This window comes from Solea solea, chromosome 17 (genome assembly GCF_958295425.1).
Source record: "Solea solea chromosome 17, fSolSol10.1, whole genome shotgun sequence".
NCBI lineage: Eukaryota > Metazoa > Chordata > Actinopteri > Pleuronectiformes > Soleidae > Solea > Solea solea.
This window is the reverse complement of record NC_081150.1, coordinates 5,908,939-5,922,047: the sequence shown is the minus strand read 5'-3', so window position 1 is coordinate 5,922,047 and position 13,109 is coordinate 5,908,939. Positions and strand designations below refer to the sequence as shown.

At 41.3% G+C, this 13,109-nt stretch overlaps 1 long non-coding RNA gene across 1 annotated transcript in view; it reads left to right on the top strand.

Moving 5' to 3' along the window:
* Nucleotides 1-13,109, top strand: part of LOC131443700 (uncharacterized) — a 140,837-nt gene that overhangs the window by 91,755 nt on the left and 35,973 nt on the right. The window lies entirely within an intron of this gene.

The following is a 13,109-nucleotide window of genomic DNA, read 5'->3' as shown; positions in this document are numbered from 1 at the left end:
CTGTAATTATGGCATGGCTAGCTTTCCACTGTGGGACAGCTGCCAGCTTGCTTTGGCTTTTATGGGGCTTCTGGTCCTTTCTTGTGGTTGTCATGCTGCAATTAAAACTGTCTCCAATCGCTGGGTGGCAAAAGGCGCTGAGACAGACTCTTGTCTCTCTCACACACAGACACACATACAGTATGCATGTGTACTCATATACAAACGCACTGTGGAGCCTCTGGCTGGAGGCGATGGGAAAGCGTATGATATAGGAAAAACATAGTTAATTACATTTGACAGGTATCTATTAAAGTGCATTCTTAGACCTTAAAGGGCCTTCACACATCTAATGGAAATACACACTTAACTGCTGCCCATGAATAATAGTGCTTCCAAGCCAAAAGCTTTGGATTTCTTTTTTTTCCCCCTTATCTCACCAACATCTAGCATCTGTCAGCGAATAGACAAATCACCACTAATCAAATCCACAAAAGTATAAACCAAGGTCGTATACAGGTATTTGGATGCTTTTAAATTAGTTATTCAGGCACTTTTAAGTGAATGAGCACTTGAATCCCTCCTCCACAGAAGCACTGGCTCTCCTGTTTATTACAAACAATAGTAGTGTGATTGTAATCATGATAGTTTCCCCTTCATTCTGCAGCTTAAGACAAGGTGTGTGCACTGCAGAAATACTTGAATCATGACCTGCAGGTGAAATGTCCGGGTGTGTGAGCGCACCTACAGTACATGTCATATAATCCGGGACACCGCTGTGCTCGTTTGCCCTTTTTCCCCCGTCTTTCCTTCTCAACGTGTCTGCCCGTTTACCTTTCTGTCTGGTTTGTGGGTTCAGCCTGTCTGCCTCGCCATTATTTACTGGTCTTTCATCTAATCTGCCTCAAGACTCTCTCAGATCAGCTGTCTTCAAAATCCAATTTAGGTGTTTGACAAAATATTCCAAGCAAAAAGAGGGGAGACAGATTCATGTAAAAGGAAAAAAAAGAAGAAGAAGAAGAAGAAGAAGATTCTCAGCGAGTTAGACAATGTGTCACATTTGGTTATGACATGGTTTAAATCTTGTATCACCCGAGTTAGTGAACCATTAGTCTTTATATTCTGTCTTCCACCTAAAAAGCAATGAGCAGCTCATCATGTAGATACTTAAAGAGGGAGTGAGGGAGGGATTCTTATAAATCACTCAGAGATAGTATTTGCAGCGTTTCCTTTCACAGGTCTTTAGAAATATTTAAAGAAATAATAATTCATATAAGTAGAAATATAAGAATTTTCACCTGACCTTGGATACTGTGTTGGTTAACATGTTCCGATTCAGTCAATCCAAAAGGCATGCCTTAGGTTTCAAATGATGTGACACAGCCAACAGAGAGAAGAATAGCAGTGAAAAGGCAAAGGCCTTTTAAACACCAAGGAAATCCTAAAAACTGCAGAGGTCAGAATCATTTAGACTTTGATGCCCTGTCAAGAATTTCCATCACACCAAATGTTGCCTCCTAAAATGTTTGGCATGTCTTGTTTGGTGTTTTGTTTTGGACAAAACATTGTCTGGTTGGAAAAAGTAATGAAGTAATGTCAAATGTCAAACAGTAATGTCAAACTAGGTGGCCAACATGTTTATACACCTGGTCCCTCGTGGGCCTAAAGGGAAATATTTGGCGTATCATGTAGTGCTGTCAGACAAATTTGTGCATGCTCTTGGCTGTAGGCATTTTCTGTGAAACCTGGGAAACGTGTGTAATGACTGTTTCCTACCTCAACATATTCTTTTATTACTTTACTCTGGATAGTGACTTTGTTTGTGAAGTCTGCAAATTGGATAGAGTGAACGATCAGACACTGAATAACTGTTTTATAGGTATGTTCATTAGATATGTATAGGTATTAAGATATAGACATCGTCTTAGTCTTTTCCATGTGTTCTATTTGAGTCAACCAACATCCCACACCCTTATGTGTGTCCCTATATATCGACTCGAGGATCACACGCAAAAAGCCAAGGCGATATTATGAGGTGCTCGTCTTTGTCTCTGTCCACATTCCTCTAAAGAGAAAGATGGCAACAATTACCTTAGTGTCTGAAGCCTGAACTCATTGACATCTACCTTGAAGAGCAGGTCTGGCGTTCCGCCTATGGCGATAGACACAGGTTTGTTTTTTGTATTAGTTACTGTCCATGTTAAGATGGCTGAGAAACTAGGAGTGCCCATTACTTATGCAAAGTAATATTTGTTGAGAGCCAACATTTGTTGGCAGTGAAAGATGTTTTTTCATGTATTGGCCAATCTCTTGTAGAACAACTAACTGTTCTTTATGTATTAGTTATAGCAATGGACAGCTAGTCAGGATTCGCTCTAAATGTTACCGCAGGTCAGGGAAAAGGCGATGTGTGGGTGTTTAAATGGGCTGTACATGAAAAGCGTGGCAATTTGAGAGTGACATGTGAGTCTGGAAAGTGCTAATAGCCTTCCCAAGCTGATTTCATCCAAACCCCCTGCCAATGTCAGAATCCAGCTGAATTTGCTCTCCAAGATGTTCTTGTGAGGTGAAAGCCAGCAGTCAGTTGTAGCACCACTGGTAGCCGTTTCCGACGCTTTGGTAGCGTAGCATCAAAGTCACGGGGCACACATATATTCCGCAGGATTAGAGTAGCGTAAAAGGACAGCCCCAGCCCATTCACTGTTGGCACGGCCGCCACAGCCTCGGCACAAGTGAGTTTTTAATGCATTCCATTTAACTTTAATTACTCCAATCTCTGCGAGGGCACACAGGAAGAAAAGGCCCGGGCGTTTGTGCCGAGCAGATTACCCCACTGCCCTGCCAAGTCCGTGGCGCGCTGCATCCTAAGATAGAATTCAAATTCAAATGTGGGCTAAAGAAAGTGCAGCTGTCACCCCTCTGGCCTGCGAAGCCCCAACCGGATCAAAGATGAGCTGTCCTCCTCCCCTGCCCGTGTAAAAATGAGCTGTCCTGGCCGTGCCAGTGTCTCGTCCCCCTGGGGCACCTAATCCTCCTCTCCTGACTCCACACTGACAGTCTGAATAAAGGCATTAAACCCCGCAAAATAATTACCAATTAAAACGGATGGAGAAGTCATCAGGTAGTGACTGGGGATGGGGGGGGGGGGAGCAGGCAGCAGAGGCAGCAGAGAGAGATGAAGCTGTGGTGGGGTTTTTTCCTCCCTGCCAAGAACAACCTGTATTTTCTCCTTTATGGGTTATGGTTTTGCAGTTCTGGATGAGTGAGTGACCTTACATAGTAGTATCAGACCAGGAACAGACTTCAGAAAGCTTCTAGGATGTCGAAGGAAGTTTGTGTGAGGCATCCCAACTGTACGCAAGCCAGGAAATCAGTGCAGAAGTTTTATAAGCCTCTGGAATTAAGAGTATAGTTGTTTTATCTGGTACTTAGTTATCTGGGTTGCTACTGCTGCTGCTCAGTCCTGAGATAATGAGAAAATACAGACATTGCGCATTTGTGTGTGTGTGCGGGCACGTTTGCAGATACACAGGAAGGCGTAATAAAGTATGAGTCGTCCCGGTCAAACCACATGTGGATGTGGAAAATGCGTCTTAGCTGTTTGTGTGTTTACTGGCCACTGTGCTGTAAATGAGCATGTGTGCACATGTGTGTTTGTACCTGCAGAAGAATGTTATGGGGGTGTTTGCAGACTAGCGTGCCATGAGGCCCAGGGCACTAATCCACCAGCGCCACACTGCCGAATCCAGGTAAAGTGATCCTAAAGCCTTTTTACCCCTCTCCCTCCTCTGTTCTCCCTGCTCCCCTTTGAGCTGTGTCTATTAGCAGTGGTGAAGATCAGACTAGTGAATATCCACTCAAAAGACCAGTCTGGACCAAGGTCCCACATTTTGACAACTTAATCTCCCCTTTGACGGCAGGGAGAAAAGAAAGGAACTGCCACGTGACAAAAGTGTTTTTGACTTGACCATAACCTATTGAAATTCTGTCCTCTGGTGTGAGAGACAACTCCCATCCCTGTCTTCTGGTACAAACATGAGACACAAAAATCTTCTATTTCTGGATGTTTGCTGGTTTTATTATCATCACTTTCTCACAATCAATGACTGAATCTAATTTTAAAATATTTTCTTTTCTCCCGTTGACTGTAAATCTCACCCTGGGAGGACAGATGGAGACACAACATGAAATTCCAGTTTGACTCACGCACCCAATAAAAAGGGCACAATATATAAATCAAGCTTATATTCAAATCAAGGTTTATCACCAACTGATTGAGCAAGGTGGCTCATTCCAGCATTTTAGCAAGACTGCTCCCTAGTCTAAAATTTGCACTCCACTGATGTTGATCAGTTTTGACCCGAGGGACACTTTGCATCGCTGATATGACTTGCCTTTTGGTTTCTGTGTCTGTGCCAGGATAACCCTAGGCTAAGTACACTGGGCGTGTACTCTTACTGTGGACGGTTACTGCGTGTATGATGCATACGTTTGTATGTGGAAGTGTGTGAGAAAAGAAGAGAAAGATTTTTATTTTTTTTTCTTCTATTCTCTGAAACCCATAATTAGACCTCAACTTAGACTCCCGGGCCAAGTACATAGTTTCTTTATGCATAGATACTGTACACATAAAACATGTACACTACATTTACTTTCCACAGAAAATTTAAAGATGATCCCTTGTGGGTGTTTTCATCTTTCTCTCACTCCTTGTGATTAAGCTCAGGATCAATTTAAATTTGCTCTTTTTTCATCTCAATTATCATGTTATGGTAAAAAAAAAAAAATGTATATTTTGATTTACAAGCTGAGCTTTGCTGTTGACGGGCCATGTCAGCTCAGAGTTTCGGCTTTTTATTTAATTTACTGTAAGGTGTCGCTCGTGGCGTTTTATTGTTAGAACCTTGATTCTGTCTCTACTGTATCCACAACTCGTCTTCAATCATTTGACAAACTTTAGTTAAGTATCGTGTGTTTCTAAATATGAAGAAAATAATTTGCAGTCATCGCTTAACTACAGCCGTTATTATGCTATTTGTCACTACAGCCTGGCTTGTCAACAATTTAATCAAAGGATACATATTTTAATGCATCCACCATCAAAGCAGCATGGTCCATATTTTGTGGTTTGAGTGGTGAGCTGTTGAGTGGAGCGGCAGCTTCCTTTCTTTTATGTGACTGAATTAAACACTTCCATAATTTTGCTTTATTTTTCTGAAATTAGAAATAACTTTTGTCGAGGCAGCCGGAATAATGTCATAGCGGAGGCTTTTATGTGCTGCAATCTTCTGTCATTGGAAGCGCTGTTAAAAAACAGGACTGTGTGTGTGTGTCGCTAAACAAACCAGTGGAGCAGCCTTTGTCATTGCCATTTGTAAGCTGACGTGTGGATGGATTTACGTTATGTCACATGCTGTCAGACAACATGAGGGAACTGTACTCTGCTTAATCTGTGTTTCCCATATGTTCTCTAAAAGCAAAAATAATGATATAATAACGATAATACCTTTTATTTAACACTTTTACCAAGAGCTCAAAGACACAACACATAAATATGACACAAGCAATCGAAGCAACAAAAATAATGCACGCAATTAAACATTAAAATAGGTTTACAAATACTCTATATAATACAAATCACACCGAAAAGGTGTGTATTGAAGGTTGTACAGTCACGGATTTGTTTGGGGAGGGAGTTCCATGAGGGAGAGGGCAGCTATGGAGAAGCCTCTGCCATAAAGATAATGAATTTAAAAGGAACTGTGTAGAAACATAGACTTTATGTCTTTTAGTCAGAAGACGAAAGAGCTACATTATTGTGCTTGACTGAAAACTGGCAGTGTGCTGAATATTTTCTTTAAAGTTTCTTATTAGCCTTGCTCTTGACTTTTAGGATGGACAACTTTGAATTAGTGATTAGCATTTGATTGTTGCAAATGTCAGCTGGGGCCACTTTCCATTTCTGTCATCCATTTAGTTTTACAGAGAAGAAAAAAAGATTCCAAAATCATATATGCCACTTAAGCAACCACATGGTTCAATGCGCTTGAAAGTGTCTTTGTTGAAAGATGAGAAACTTTGTGACACGCTGAGGTCGAAGGACATTGATAATTTAAGGAGAGCAAGGATTCCTCTTTTCATTAAGCACAATGTTCCATATAAAACAAAGAGAAGGCCTTCGGGCCTTGTCAACCATCTTTATTAGAAACACCACTTTGGTCTTAATGCATTTCTAGTCATTAGCCGGAACACAATATGTCACAGTCCTCTTCAAAAGAGTACATACACATTGTTCAAATAATTGCCCTGTGAAGGACAAACAACTAGCATGTAAAATGGCATCATTATCCAGGCACCATCACTGGCAGAGACTTTCAGGTCTCCCCTTTTTGCCATTGTAGTAGAAGGCCATCTGATGTCAAAGTGCTTCTCTAAAAAAAAAAAAAAAATGCTTCTCTGTGGAAATATGAATTAGAGACAGAGCGATTCGGCAAACAGCAGTATGAGAGTGTCTGTGTAGACACTATTTAATCAGAGCTGCTGTTGCAGAGATCATCAGTTAAAGGCACGCTGCTGTAAGATATACAGTCTCTGGTCTAATGACATTGTTACATACTCAGCGCCGCGTGGATGTAAAGTTCCACAAAACAGTGTAACTGTCAGCTGCACTGACACCTTTCAAAACCCCCCCGGTTGTCAATCTAAATGTTGCAGATATGGAATGTGTGCCATTTCCTCTGGTTGTTTAATTAATATGCATCGTTAATGAGCAGTTTCCACCAGGCAGCATTAAAATGGCAGCTTGCTGAAATAACCAAAATCACCATGCATGGATGACTGACATATTGGTTTGTGTGTCATCATTATCACTTCAGACTTCTATCCAACCATGGAGGATAAACCCCTGCGTGTGACCACCCTCCCCCCCTCCTGTCTGTAAAACTACACTGTTAAAGGCAAACACTTCTTAGGACGACAACCTAAGTCCAGCTGCCTCACTTAGCAAGTGATAACCTTAACCTTATATACAATACATGCATTTTCATTACATGTTGATAAGTGAATAAGTGTAATTATTGAACTAATCCTCTTAATGAGATACCATGGTATTGATAGGACAGTTAAATAAAGAATTGGTCTGAAGGAAACACAGACTTAAAGGTTAAAAGATACTTATTTTCAAATGAGGTCATTGAACTCTCAAAATTCAATATTATCGTGTGTTTTTTCCCCCATGGAAGAATCTTCTCCTGCATCCACTGCTCCATAAAGATCAATTAATTGGATGCTTCTCTTTATGATATGTCGCCTAACATAAACTCTGCACTGCTGAGGTTGCAGGGTGGTTTCGGTCAGTGTACTGATACCAAGTCAAGCCTCTAAAAACTTGCAGTGTATGCAGAAATCAGCCACCTATTTTTTCTCTTCCTAAATAATCTCAGTTTTTTTAAGTGATATCCTTGCATGGAGAACATAATAATAATGGCAGTAAAGCCAGGGTGACTATGCAGATGAAAAGTTTGATACCCGAGCTGTGTTTGCCAGAACAGGGAAGGCAAGGGTAGAAAAGGACACAGTTTTGGCAGCCCTTCATCAAAAGCATAAAGCAGTGGCCACAAGGGGAGAAGTAAAGAGATTAGAAGAGCTATTGACATTTCCCCATAGCAGGAAGGGGGTGTCGGAAAGCATCAAGGATGATAAGGTGTACAGACATTCAGTCCCCCCTCTCATGTTTTATGTATCTGTGATCACAACTGATCGTGAGAGAAATTAATCAATAACAATGCCCCCGGGATGTGTGGATGACACATGCCACTGCCCACCCCCAAACGCCACCTTGTGCCGCCGCCACCCCCTCCTCCTCCTCGTCCTCCTCCTCCGTCTTCAAGCCCTCCTTGCCACACTCCTCCATTCTCCACCCTCCTTCTTTTCTCCTCACCCCATCCATTTTGATTCGGGGGGCCCTGTTTGTGAGCCGCGTCTAGGTGAGGGATTTTTACATCCCCGGCGTGCTTGGAGGAACTCCATATGGCCGGGATCAAAGGTGTTGCTGGGTGCATGGTTCTGCTTGGTTGCCAGCCACCGCCGTTAATTAGAAAACAAGATCAGAGGCGGTATTAAAATCCAATTAAGCCCGTATGAACAGATTGCCAAGTGATGTTCACTAATGCATTACTGAGCACCATGCAAATTTTAGTGGCAGCATTTGGCTTTATGTTATGTGTTTGTGTCATTAAGAGTGTGTGTGTGTGTGTTCGGGAGTGTGTCTGTGCATGTGTCACTTGCTGGCTATCCAAGGCTCTGTGACATTGCCTGATCTTTTCCTTGATACGCAGCCCTAATCTCATATAAACAATCAGCTAAAGCTCTGCAGTACAACAAACACCTATCCACACAATAAGATTGGATGATATTGCTTCTTACAATTAAAGCATAATTGAGAATGCTGAATTATTGATCCATCATAATTGAGTTCTCTTCATTTGATTTGTACGAGAAAGTACTGTGATGCACAGAAAATCCTGCAGATTTGGATAAATTTCCTCGGAGAATTTGGGCTTGATACAAAGATCTATAGCCTTTGCATTTGGTCTCAGTGGCCACTCAAAGACGTAAATTGCAAGGGGGACAGGAGCTTTCCATTTAAATCATTTCAACATTTTGAAATGGCTGTCAGCAGATAATATTAAACCATGTTAAGGAATTGGATGAGGCTTACATGAAATCATTCTGCACAATAAGTGCCTATTTAGTCGTGGAGTTTCATTCGCCACAGCAGACAGACAGGGCATCTGTACCAAAGAGTGACAAGTGGATGCAGCTGGTGGCCTATGGCCCGAAGCATCCACATTATCAGAGATGAGGGCTGTTAATGTTGGGCTGAATGGAGCCCCTTTTGAGATACAAAATAGCATTCTGATTAGAAAGCCAGGAAATACACTTCTGAAGTGCCGGAAATCGTCACAATGCTGAACCACAGCACATTTGGCACGGTCTCAAGCTGCGTATAGAGGAGTTAGATTTTAATGAAGGGATGTGCCGCTATCACGCATTTACATCTCTCATACAGTTGTGCAGGTTATCAGTTTGTTTGTTTTTTTCCGGATGTGTTCTTCAGGTTCTGTGTTGGGTCAGTTTGTTTTCTTCTTTAAATCATTATGTGAAGGAAAAAAAAACAGCTGTACTTTACTTTCAGGTTTACAGAGATGACTTCATTACATTTGTTTGTCATTAAAATGTTTCCAAGGTCTAATGTTTATTCTTCTACAGGAGCCACATGTTAGACCTCTTGGCTCTCTTTTTTTGGCTGTGCCAGCACATTATTGTGTTTTGCCCTAACCCTCATTCTCTTTTTTTCTTTTGACCCTGGTAAAACTTTACCAGCTTTACCACGTCACATAATTTGACGAAAGGTTTTTTATCAGAATCAGAAAGATCTTTATTGTCATTATACTCAGGTACAAAGCTTCACCACCACCAACCCAGCCTTCACCACCCAATCTAAATGCATTTCCGTTTATTGCATGTATTGGTTTATTATAAGAGTGCTTCTGACTGTGTTTGGATCACGTTTAAATATGTTAAAACGATAAAGAGGTAACAAAAATAAATAAAAGAGGCCAGAATGTTACGTAGAAATGGTCGAAAGGAGAATTTAGTTTGGCTGAAAAATATAATTCTGTACAGCAGGTGAAACAGGGTCAACTTTGGTGTTGCAGTTTCAGCTTCGGGGATTCACTCGCTAGCAGCTGTGTATCATTAACACATTATGTTCTCATGGGTCAGGGCAGCTCCCTGCCACATTTATAAACCTTTGTCAGAGTGATAGTGGCATGATGGCTCCATGTGCCTCCTCGGGGTAAACAGCTGGTTGTTTATGATGCTGTGACTGATGCCTGGTTGTAGTTGTTCTTATGTTTTGTCCCTTCCTCAGTGATGCATTTCTTCTTCTTGTGCTAACTGGTGCGAGTTACAGAAGCCTTGCAAAGAATAAACAGGTGTTTCAAGTTTACATTTTGAAGTAGTTTCTGAAGTTGTATACACGCTTCTCTTGCTGTCTACAGGTTTTGACTGTAGGAGCCAGGGCAGCAGTTACAGAGCAAACCCTTTTTCTGGGTGGAATGGAACGTCCTCTGGATTTAGAGATTCTGGTGCTGAAGCTGCCGCTAAAACCTTTCCACATTCAGCTCAAAATTGTGCTCAAATTGCTCCACAAAGCTAGTCTTCAGATTAAACCAGCAGCAGCGATGCACCTGTGAACTCAGCTCTTTAGCAGGTGTAATATTTCACATTTATTGGTTAAATACTCTGCTCCTTGACATCACATGGGCAGTTGCACCTCCAAGTCCTTTTTCTGGTAGGAAGACCTTCACAAGACCTAGTGCACAAAGGGTCAATAAACCTGTCTCCAAACCACTTACCCTTGTTTCTCATCCTCAAGAGTTCTGTGCAGGAACATTGTCTCACCAAAAGGGAGATGGAAGAGCAGGATTTCCAACCATCACCTCCTTATGTCCATGTTGTGCCTGGACTATAGTTTAACCGTGAATGTACATCATGGTAAAAGGCTGTATGGTGTAGCCTTGTGACATATACTGTACATACATATCTGTGACTGGCCAGTATCCTCAGCACCTCTGAGCAGGGACAAGGACAACTGCTAAAATGCTCAGTTTTATAAGTGACTGCCTTCCTGCCAACTCCACTGAGCATAAATAGTGTTAAAATGCCGCAAAAAAATTGGCCAAGGACACATTGGCATAGAGCAGACCAGGGATTAAACTGCTGACCTTCTAAGTAGACGACACTCTCTACTTCCGGTGCTAAGCTGCCCAATTTTCACCTCATTGCCCAGGTTTTACTGCACTTTTCTAGTCAAGGTCATTAGTCCAAGCAAATTACTAAACTTATTGGCCACAGTTAGCAGAGTTTGGGGACATTGATGTGAAGTTTTCTCAATCATCGCTGTAGCCCGTGGCTTCCTCAGAGGCATTTGGTCCTGCACTGTGAATGCTCACTCATATCCAACAGGTCACTCACAGGCAATTTAAATGGTGGAGCTAGATAACTGTTGAACTATACACTGACATTTCTTTTTTTAAATGAATGAAAGCTAAATGTGTAGTGGATACATAACATTTATGACATGCCATCACATATCTACTCATGACAATCTCAATAGTGAAGTTGTACAGTACATATATTAGGAGTGTTTTCAAATCCTAAACCTTGACTGCATCAGAAAGATGTATGCCACTTAATCGACTGCAATGATGAATGCATTAAATTAAAGCCGTATTTTCTCAAACATCTAGGGAGGCAAGAGGTGAAAGCTTTTATGGGGACTGTATTTTTATTTTTTCTTAACCACGCGGAGAATAAAAGGCATTCATAAACAAATCCTGTTTCCTTGATCTATAGTTTGGTTTGAGCTGTGGCTCAAACAAGGGGTGAATCAATAGCCAATCTGTTACAGTGACATTTGCTGATGTCATTAATGGACAGTGGGCATCCTAATTCATATAACAAATCACCTCTGAAAGACTCTCCATTGATCTTTAATTAGAAGCAGCTGTTAATCACCTTTATGACTCTCCTCGGTGGCACCGTAATGGTTTCTGCAGTGAAGCCACAGCAGCATCAGCAGGATGTGTTTACTGTCTGTGTTTATGTACAAAGCACCACACTGTTAATGGATCTGCTCAGGTTTTTCAGGGTATTTTGAATATTTTATAATTATGACTTTTATTCTTTTTTTTTTGGCCCAAGAGAACATGAGAGATAGTTTTCACCTGTGACTAAAATCTGTTTCTAATGGTCTTTTTCAGGCAAAGGGATAAACAATGACCCACAGGAGAGAAATGGCAATTACCTCTAGCAAGGTGCCCACTTCACACACCTGTCACAACACAGATGAACCTGAAAAACACCAGCAGAGAGGGACAAAAGCGAGGGAAGTCTCCCTCTGTGACCCTTCAGCTTACATAGTCTCCCCTTGTTTTCAGCTCAACTATTAAGACATAAAGGGGTCAGTCCCCAGACAGCTCCATCCTCTATCCCCCCCACACACACTCATCTCGGCCGTCCTCCGTTACTGGTAGCTGCTGAGCATCAACATCAATAACATAATCTCATCCTGGATCTGAGGATATGACTTTAGTTTATCTGATTGTCTTTATTGGTAACTGTGGTATGTATATGATAGTGTGCAAATAATGTAAAATAATTCAATCAGTTTGGTGATGTAAAGCAGACTGTGCTTCAAATAATGATATACCATATGTATATATATATTCATATTGCCATATGTAGCGATTTGGCATCTGGCAGCCTCCTGTTTGAGCTAATGTAAAGGTGGAATCTGGTTTGACTTAGCCATGTGGCAAATGTGGCAAAGAGAGAGGCCTAAACAAACATGTACTTCAGATGTCTGGCTGTAAAAGTTTTAGCTATATGAGAAAATAATTTGCCCATAAAATTCATAGATCTTCATACTTGAGTGTTATTCCTTCAAGTGTTTTATGGCTCCCAGTTAAAATAATGAATCGGGAATAAAATCCCATGGGGCAAAAGATCTAAGTTTTATTTACAGTCGTCCACATCTGTGATTTCTTTTGATAAGATTTGGTCATTCATTGTCTAATGTACCTATTTATCTGCCTACCTTCCCATACTCAATTTGAAACGCACAAAGGACACCTAATCTTTTATTCTCAGTAGGGATTTTTTTGCATTTGAATACCTTTGTGGAGTGAAAACCATATCATTAAGTGTGCCACAGAAATAGAGGATTCCATCTCCATGTACAACCGCTTAACTTAACTTTTTTTTTTTCTGCGGAACATGCAGGATGTGTACAGACCAGTATTAAAATCTACCCCCAGCCATTGCAAACGGCCCAATTGCCTTGTGATTAACGCACAATAAAAGAATGTGACGGCTTAAAGAAGCAGCAGGAAAAGCTGCCCAGTGAAAGATGGGTGTATGGCGCACTCTATAATTAAGCCAGTCTGCACTTGATGAAAGTAGATCACACTGGCGGGCCACGGCTTCACAGCCAGTTTGTTTTTACGACATAATTACAGTCCAAATCAAATGAGAAGATTTAATATTGCACCACGACAACCATG